We start from the raw sequence: 9,765 nt of genomic DNA, 5'->3' as shown, positions 1-9,765 counted from the left end.
TATAAAATGTATTACCTCTCTAGTTAAGAATTATATTTTACCTTACAATCGAAATACATTTCCACTTTCCACTTATAGTTTTGTTAACAATTCGATGTAAACAGTTTAATAGAAAATCCATAAAAGAAATAAATAATCAATGTAATTATTATAGCGACAATTAAATATTTTGGTTGTATTTTTGTACTTTGTATAATATATTAAAAAATATATAAAAAAGTTTTTCCGATACCGGGAATCGAACCCGAGCCTCCTGGGTGAAAGCCAGGTATCCTAGCCACTAGACCATATCGGATATGAGAAGATATTTGTTAAAACGTTGTTAAATCTTGTCGGGTGTATAATATACCCTTCTCTATTTTTTATTCTATTCAAATTTCAAATAAGAATTCATCCGCTGAATTCTTTTTCTGAATTTCAGCTTAAAAAATAATCTAAATTATTTTTGACGGTTTCGAATGCAACATTTTATATCTATTAACATAAACATGATTGAATAAAACTAGACAGCCACTTAAACAACCATAACTAGACAGACTATCCTAAGTATTTATTTTTATAGTTATGATATACAGGATGAGTCTTAAATATGTGCAATTATTTTCAGGAGTGATATACCTATTTCGACCCCAGAAACATATGTCTATTTTTCGCAAAAAAGAGGTGTTGAACTTTTTAGAACTGTCTGTTAGCCCCAAATGTTCCTACAAATCTTCTCTGATCGGATATTACCATGATTACGGCACTCAAAGGGATGCAAATAGAGATAAAATCCGGTGGCTCTCATTTTTTTTTACATAAATCAATTTTTTTTTAATTTTCACACTTGAATAGGTAACTCGGTTATTTTGAACTTATTTGAAAAACGGTAACGAGAAAATATGTCCTTTATCGAGATCTACCAGCCCTGAAAATACTAACACTTATTTAATACTCACCCTGTATTTTACTTTTTGTTGTTACTTATTTGTTACTAAATATTAGTACGAGTACGTACCTACCTACCTACGTTAGAACGTAGCACAGAGTATCTAGATATTCTGTGAACGTAGCCTCTGCCCAACGAAAACGTAAATTATACCGTATGATCCAAAAAAAAACGGCGTTAAAGACGGCTGGGGAATGACATATTATTGGAATCCCAATCGATGAAAAATGATACTTTTGGCGAGATCAATCTTTATACCTACGTCATTTACTAAAAATAATTGACATAAGCCTTGAAGCTTTATAGAAATTTTAAACAAATATAGAACGTTTCCACACACACAATTCTATTTCCAAAAAAATATTTTTTCCGAATTTCAAACATGGTATAGTTTGTAAGTAAATGACGTCTAGGGCTTGACCTCGCCAAAATTATCATCGATTGTCATTTCCCGGCTGAGTCTTTGACGCCGTTTTTTTCAATCGTACGGTACTTTATTCTGTCATTTTTTTCATGTCGTTTGTCGAAATCCTTTCTGGCTTCTTGAGCCGACTTTATATGATGAAAAATATTCGTTTTTTCTTACGAAAATGGGAAAAGAAAATCGAATAATTTCAGACTGCCGACGGCGCGGCATAGTGCGTTGACTGGCCGTTTCGCAGTTCAAGTTCAAGGTTAAACCTAAAGTTATCATCTCGATAAATGTTGCCGGAGTGAGTGCTAATTCCAAAGAAAGACAGTGGCGTGCTTACCAGGATTTACCACGATATGCCGTACACCTTAGATTAACAATAAAACCGTACACCGTACATAAGAACAAATCAAGCTAATTTTTAGTTTGTGCTAATTATTTACAAAGTGGTAAAAAATACCGACATCAAGTAGCAAATACATACCTACAGCGCGCAGCAAATAAAACATGTTTTTATATGCCGTGTCTACACTACAGTATGTCCCCCATAGATAAAGGAACTAAATTTAGATTGGAATGCCCGTCAAAATTTTGGATCGCGAAATTGTTTTGGGTCGCGACCGTTGTATGCGATGGCGCTACTCTATAGCGGTTGCTAATAATAACCGCAAAAAAAAACAGAAATAATTAGCTTTCATCGGGTTTCTCTAATTACCGATTCTGAACCGTCCTAGAACTGTGATGCGTATGCGCAGAAGGAAATATGAAGACATTATTTCATTTGCGCATGCGCTGCAGAGTTCTAGGACGGTTCAGAACCGGTAATAACAAGAACCCGAACAAAGCTATTGTCTCTTGTCCATATCTCTTGTCAAAATCAGAATCTTCAAAAATTATAAAATTCTCATTGAAAAAATTCCGAAAAGTGTTTAAAGCGTCCATTTTCAAAGTAATTATTGCTATCTTGTGAGTTGAATTTAAGTTTTATTTACTCAAACCCGTGATAATTGTAAAAAAGTGGCATTAAAAACTTAAAAGCTGTGCTGTGAACTGCAAAAACCATCGTGGATCGTGGCATAGCGTCGGTTTCCAAAGTTTCGTAGGTATTTCATACATGTCCTTATATAAAATAAAGTTTCTTGTATGCAACACACTGTATTTTATTTATAAAATTAAAAGAAAATAATAATAAATTTGAATAAACATTATTTGGCGATATAATTCCGGAAAAAGCCAAACAGCTCCAAAATTTTCAAAAGCTTTGGGTCGCGACCGTTGCAACAATAGCACAAATTTGTGACAATAGCGCCAAATAGTGTTTACATTGCCCTTATGCATGGCCCTTATGGGTACTTTCCAATCTAAACTTATTTCATTTATCTATGATGTCCCCGGATTGTCTTTACAAGGGGAAACTTTTTTATTATTGACATTTTGAGAGAAATGTTCTTCATAAAAATGTTTGCTTGTCCTAAAATGGTTAATCCTGTTTATACTTTTCTAAATTTCCATACCGTTTCAGATAAACCAAACCAAAAACATGAAAATATAATGTTAATTGTCTTCCTAAAAGTGAAGCATAAAACATCCCCATAGAACTTCGTCTGTCATGTTAAGAAATGAAAGTAAATAATAAAGCGCCTCTCGTGTTTGTTCACGCTCAAAAAATTTCAATTGATGCCTGATATTTTTAATATATTTTTTAAATTTACATTTTTTTAATTGTAAAGTAATATGAGTATTTAATAAAATAATAAAATATTGTAAAGTAATATAATATATTACATTTAAATGGAATATATTACATAACAATCATGTTAATTACAGGATTACAAGCTTGTTTTCTATCATTTTTTAAATAAAACGAATTATCAATTTTCAATATATGTATATTTGTCGTAGGTATGAAAAAAGTAAAATATAAAATGGACAAACGCTTACTTACATTGCAATAAAACTTCCACTTTTAGTTTGCAATCCAAACGCAATATTTCTATTTCACAAATAAAAATATCCGACAACACTAAAATCACTGAAACTTCCGCGGCTGACAACGAAAACTGAAAAATATAACGGCACTTTTTGTTTTAGACCCGTATATCAACATTACGCTGTACTATTATGTGTTTGTTGTTGAAATAATATAAAATATCTAATTATATTGTAAATTTTAATATTTTAATATGATTTTAACTACTTTTGACAATAACTAACTTTTTGTCATCAAGATCGAATCTCTTTCGAAAAAGAGTCGATGGCGAAACCAGAAGAATGGGTTGGCACAAGGGAGCGTGCTGGCACCAATTCTTTTCAGCATATATACAAATGACCAACCTATTCCAGATAACACTAGAACCTTTGCATATGCAGATGACCTAGCAATAACAGTTGAAGGCAAAGGGTTCGAAGATATCGAGGAGAAACTAGAAAGCGCCCTAAAAACAATGTCAACCTATTACAAAAAGAATTCTTTAAAACCCAACCCCACCAAAACGAAAGTGAGTGCATTCCACCTTAATCGAGACAGGCGACCCGCAGACTTAATGTTACATGGGACTACTAGAACACACAGATAAGCCTACCTATCTTGGCGTCGTGCTGGACAGAACATTGACTTACAAATATCACTGCGAAAAAACACGCAAAAAAGTAGAAGCACGAAATTCCCTTATAAGGAAGCTGACCAATAGTAAATGGGGAGCCAAACCTACCGTGGTCAGAACTTCTGCTCAAGCTCTGTGTTTTTCAACTGCAGAATATGCCTGCCCAGTGTGGTGTAGATCTGTCCATGCAAAAAAGGTGAACATCAGTCTGAATGAAACATGCAGAATAGTGACAGGTTGTATGAAACCCTCCCCCTTAGAAAACCTTTACAAGGCCGCAGGTTTTAAAGCCCCGATTTACGCAGAAAAGCTCATGAACATACTGAGAAGTTAAAACAAACCTTTGATGCTCGTCACTCAATTTTTGGCCAAGAGTGCGGCACAGGTAGACTTATATCAAGACGCCGTTTCCTAAGCCACCCCCTGGATGAACCTCTCTCCCACTACCCCTTAGAGAGGACCCACCAAATGGTGTTTCTAGCGACTGGAAAACCTGGAGAATGCTCAAACCGAATCAGAACTGGGGTGGCCCCAGTAAAATCCAATTTGATCAAATGGGGTTTGCTGGACAGAAATGACGACAAATGCGACTGCGGCGCCTTTCAGGACATGGAACATCTTCTTCAATGTCCTGCGTGCCCCCACAGATAACCTATGGCTGGCTAAACGGGAAGCATTGGACGTAGCCCATTACTGGGTTAATAAACTATAATATAATCCGGATACGAAAAAGTAAAGTAAGTTATCAAGATGACATTTTAGACGGCAACTGACATATATGTCATAATATTTGAATCTTAAATAAGTATGTAATATAATTTAAATTACTATAATGCAACATGAATGCAACTTTATACCTACTAAGAAAACATTTATACATTCACAAAATACAACAAAGTCTAATAATATATTTTGAAAACAATGAATTAAAAAATTCTTAAAAATTAGAAATTGAATTAAAATTGAAAAAGTTAATCGCGACCACTTGTGTCAAAATTAGATGATTAAATTTTCGCAATTTTTACACCATTTGATGACCGGTGGCGCCTCTAGTGTTTGTTCGGGCGGTTGGGTTTGTACTCCCACTTATGGCCATTAAAGAAAACGTTCTAAAAGTGAAGTTCTAAAAATCTAAAGGCGTTTCCATGGTAATATAAATTCGATTTCATTCTTTGATAGATAGTTATTAATTTTGTTTAATATCATATTTTTTGTTTTTGTTAAAGTATATCAAATTTTCCGATAACTATATATCTTTCCGTAGCTTTGAAAAAAATAAATTTTGTGCCTCATTAACATTCTCAAATAGCAAAAAATATTACGTTAATTAAAATTCTATGAATAACAATCTATCAAAAAATGAAAACGAAGTTATATTACCAGATATTACCATATAAACGCGTTTTGATTTTTAGAACTTAAAAAAAATCAACCATATTTTCATGTTTTTTTTAAATTTTCTTTGGAACGGTATGGAAGTTTGGAAAACTATAAACGGAATTAACCATTTTACAATAAGCAAAATTTTTTATGAAGAATACATTTTTCTCAAAATGTCGAGGTTTAATAAAATTGCATTTTCTCTCATTTTATGACGGCCGTCTGTGGAAATTCCTGAGTCGAACAGACTTTACCCCAGGGCGATACAGGAATTTATTTTAGAGGGGGCCCAAATAAAAAAATTACGTAGAATATGCTTTTTAGGGAGCCATTTTTAACCCAAAAGGCTAATATTTAATCCAATTTACAGATCTTGGGGGGCCTGGGCCCCATGGGCCCCCCTCTGTATTCGCCTCTGCTTTACCCGGAATATTCTTTTCGTGTAAATTTTCTTAAGAAAATAGTAATATTAAATAATTATTTATAAATAATTCTTTGATATAACGTTTGTATTGCATGGAAAAGTCGAAATTCACTGGACTATATACAAGGTGTCCCACAATTATTGCGACAAACTGAAAGGGGTTGTAGAGGGCATCAGAACTAGTCATTTGAGTATAGGAACCCATGACCGGAAATGTGCCGTTTTGGCAGCAGGTGGAGTGAGACGTAAATTTCAAATAGCATTATTTATTTTATTCAGAACGTTTACAAAACTGCCGTCCATTCTGTTGAAGACACAAATGCACACGCCTGGACGGCACTTTGAGCAGTTTCTGTAAATGTTTTGAATAAAATAATGCAACTTGAAATTTACGTTTCACTCCAGCTCCTGCCAAAACGGCACATTTCCGGACATGGGTTCCTATACTCAAATTATAATCAAATTACTTGTTTTGATACCTCCTCTACAACCATAGATAAAAGAAAATAATCTTCTATTCTCTACAACCCCTTTCAGTTTGTCGCACTAATTGCGGGACACCTGGTAGAATAAAAAATTGTAGGGAATAAAATAATGTATCTTTAGTACTATGGTGACATCTATCCGAATAAGGACCAAGTAAATAAGCCAGGGATAAAAACGTTTTACACAATCGAAATATTAAAGAAATAAAATATTCAGTTAATTAAAATATTTTTGTACCTATAATTAAACATATTTTTTAATCCAAGCCAATATCGACTATATATAAAAATAACTTCACTATGTTTATTTTGATTTTAATATTTTTAATATTAAAATAAAAACATTTTGTGGTTATGATAGAATACTATAACAAGACTACGGATCGTAGCTTTGGCTATTCTCCAACAGATGGCGCCTAAAATTTTCTCTGAAAATAAATAAAGTCTTTAATAATATCATTGATTTGCTGTGTAAAGTTAATAGACATATTTTTTAATACATTAAATTATATTAAAGTAATATAAAATATGTTTATTAACTTTAAATAGTAAGTCAGTGATACTTATAAAAATATTTTTTTTAAATTTCCCCTCTTTTAAGCCTCGCCCCTCCAATTCCCCTCAATTTAGCTAGTACTGCCAGGCGACACCAGGTGGCGTCTGTTTCCATTTTTTAACATGAAGTTTGCATTTCTTTAATGTACCTATTCTCTGGTGTGTTTTTGTTTGCCGTTGTTCTTAGCGACCGCTATAGCAGCGCCAGATCGCGTATAACGGTCGCGACCCAAAATAATTTTGCGACCCAAAATAATTTCGCGACCCAAAATTTTTACGGGCTTTCCAATCTAAACTTGTTGCATTTATCTATGACGTGTCTATGGTAAGTGTCATCCATCGGTTTCCAAAGTAACGCTGTCATTTTGTATGTAAATTATTATATGGGGAATGTCATCGATAGTCCTTTCGAAGCCAACTGTACCCCGTTTTTTTTTGATTATACAATATACCTATTATATATAATACAATTTTAACTCTCTGTTTAATTAATAATTATTGTATAGTACACAGAGGATAGTACGTGATAGTGCCTACCTAGAGGTTTAATAAAATTGCATTTTCTCTCATTTTATGACGGTCGTCTGTGGAAATTCCTGAGTCGAACAAACTTTACCCCAGGGGCGGATACAGGAATTTATTTTAGGGGGGGCCCAAATAAAAAAATTACGTAGAATATGCTTTTTAGGGAGCCATTTTTAACCCAAAAGGCTAATATTTAATCCAATTTACAGATCTTGGGGGGGCCCGGGCCCCATGGGCCCCTCCTCTGTATTCGCTTCTGCTTTACCCGGAATATTCTTTTTCGTGTAAATTTTCTTAAGAAAATAGTAATATTAAATAATTATTTATAAATAATTCTTTGATATAACGTTTGTATTGCATGGAAAAGTCGAAATTCACTGGACTATATACAAGGTGTCCCACAATTAGTGCGACAAACTGAAAGGGGTTGTAGAGGGCATCAGAACTAGTCATTTGAGTATAGGAACCCATGACCGGAAATGTGCCGTTTTGGCAGGAGGTGGAGTGAGACGTAAATTTCAAATAGCATTATTTATTTTATTCAGACCGTTTACAAAAACTGCCGTCCATTCTGTTGAAGACACAAATGCACACGCCTGGACGGCACTTTGAGCAGTTTTTGTAAATGTTTTGAATAAAATAATGCAACTTGAAATTTACGTTTCACTCCAGCTCCTGCCAAAACGGCACATTTCCGGACATGGGTTCCTATACTCAAATTATAATCAAATGACTTGTTTTGATACCCTCTACAACCATAGATAAAAGAAAATAATCTTCTATTCTCTACAACCCCTTTCAGTTTGTCGCACTAATTGCGGGACACCTGGTAGAATAAAAATTGTAGGAATAAAAATAATGTATCTTTAGTACTTATAGTGACATCTATCCGAATAAGGACCAAGTAAATAAGCCAGGGATAAAAACGTTTTACACAATCGAAATATTAAAGAAATAAAAATATTCAGTTAATTAAACTATTTTTGTACCTATAATTAGACATATTTTTTTTAATTAAGCCAATATCGACTATATATAAAAATAACTTCACTATGTTTATTTGATTTTAATATTTTTAATATTAAAATAAAACATTTTGTGGTTATGATAGAATACTATAACAAGACTACGGATCGTAGCTTTGGCTATTCTCCAACAGATGGCGCCTAAAATTTTTAAAACACATTTTAATATTTTATATCATTAAATAATAACTATTTATTTAAATAATTAACAATATTACATACAAACGGCTAAAGAACATAACATTTTCCATATTTATCAGACTTCTTTGAAATTAAATCTTTTAATAATAAAAATTAAAATTTTAAAAATAAATTAATCTTTGAATAGAAATTTTTTGTCAAGATCTTACTATTTCTAGTTAGAAAAGAAAATACTAGATGTCAACACGATGACATGAAGTAAGTTACCTTCTTTATCGACCTTATGAACGCCATTATTATTCGCCATGAAATTAGAGAGTTCATAATTTTGAGCACGTGGAAAACATACCGAAATATTTTTTAATTTTTCTGTGGAAATAACGGGTTTTCTTGTGAATTTTGTGTGAGAACAGTTCCAGAAGCAATTTCTGGTATTTAAGCAACTATTTGCCGAAGGCAACAAAACGTAAGTACTTTAGAATATTAAGAAAATATTTGACAAATGTGCAATCTGGTAACGACGAGGCCGGCATTTTATTTGGGGTGTCGGTGCATCTGGAAAATTCTTACTGAACTTCTGCCAAGAGTATTTGTTGCCTCAATATGAAAATGTTATGTTTATAAACAAAAATTGCAGTTCTGCTTTATCCAGTTTTCCTATATTCTTTTTAAAACAACTGTCATAGATATCTTTAAAAACGTCTGGGAAAGTAGCTAGGTACACCTAATTATTAACATTTTTGGAGACTGAGATTGCTCTTATTAGTAAATTTTGAAATGAAGTTAAATAATTACAGCGAACCGAATTCAAATCAGAATTATTTTCGGTTTTTGTGACCTAGTTTTACTTAAATATTTTTTTAATTTCTCTGTGTCATAGGTTTACCCAAGGAAACTAAAAAATCTAATACTTTCTAATTGCATTTACCGTAGATATAGACCTCTTGGGGATTGATAAATAAATTGATATCTTTAGTTCAGGGTCAAATAATCTAATTAGCATTTAACTGGGCCACATGCGATTGATAAAATTTTGAAAAATAAGTAAACACTATAATTTATAAATAGTTTATTTTTATTCGCACATAAATTAAGAGTATGCTTTAAGTTATTATAACATTGTATACTAAATAAGTTATAGAGTTTGTTCTATAATAAAAGAATTTTAAAATACCGATTCTGCCACAGCATTTGTTTGAAGGAAGTCTCCATTATTTATTTTTAAGGTATGTTATTGTTTTAGTAAAATATTCATTGTATAATTATATGTATTTTATATTATATAGA

At 32.6% G+C, this 9,765-nt stretch overlaps 1 protein-coding gene and 1 non-coding gene across 2 annotated transcripts in view; one reads left to right on the top strand and one right to left on the bottom strand.

Annotated features, from left to right (window-relative positions):
• Positions 1–223: 223 nt before the first annotated feature.
• On the bottom strand, positions 224–295 carry Trnae-uuc. The gene has a single exon. It is a non-coding gene; the product is annotated as a tRNA-Glu (tRNA).
• Positions 296–8,757: 8,462 nt separating this feature from the next.
• Positions 8,758–9,765, top strand: part of LOC115875534 (KH domain-containing protein akap-1) — a 55,759-nt gene continuing 54,751 nt past the window's right edge. Inside the window, exon 1 of the mRNA XM_030891025.1 lies at positions 8,758–8,944. The gene's annotated coding sequence lies outside the window, so the exon portion shown is untranslated. The remainder of the gene's footprint in view (positions 8,945–9,765) is intronic.

Source organism: Sitophilus oryzae, unplaced genomic scaffold, assembly GCF_002938485.1.
Source record: "Sitophilus oryzae breed Bouriz unplaced genomic scaffold, Soryzae_2.0 scaffold_1389_pilon_pilon, whole genome shotgun sequence".
NCBI lineage: Eukaryota > Metazoa > Arthropoda > Insecta > Coleoptera > Curculionidae > Sitophilus > Sitophilus oryzae.
This window is presented reverse-complemented; position numbering and strand designations above follow the sequence as displayed.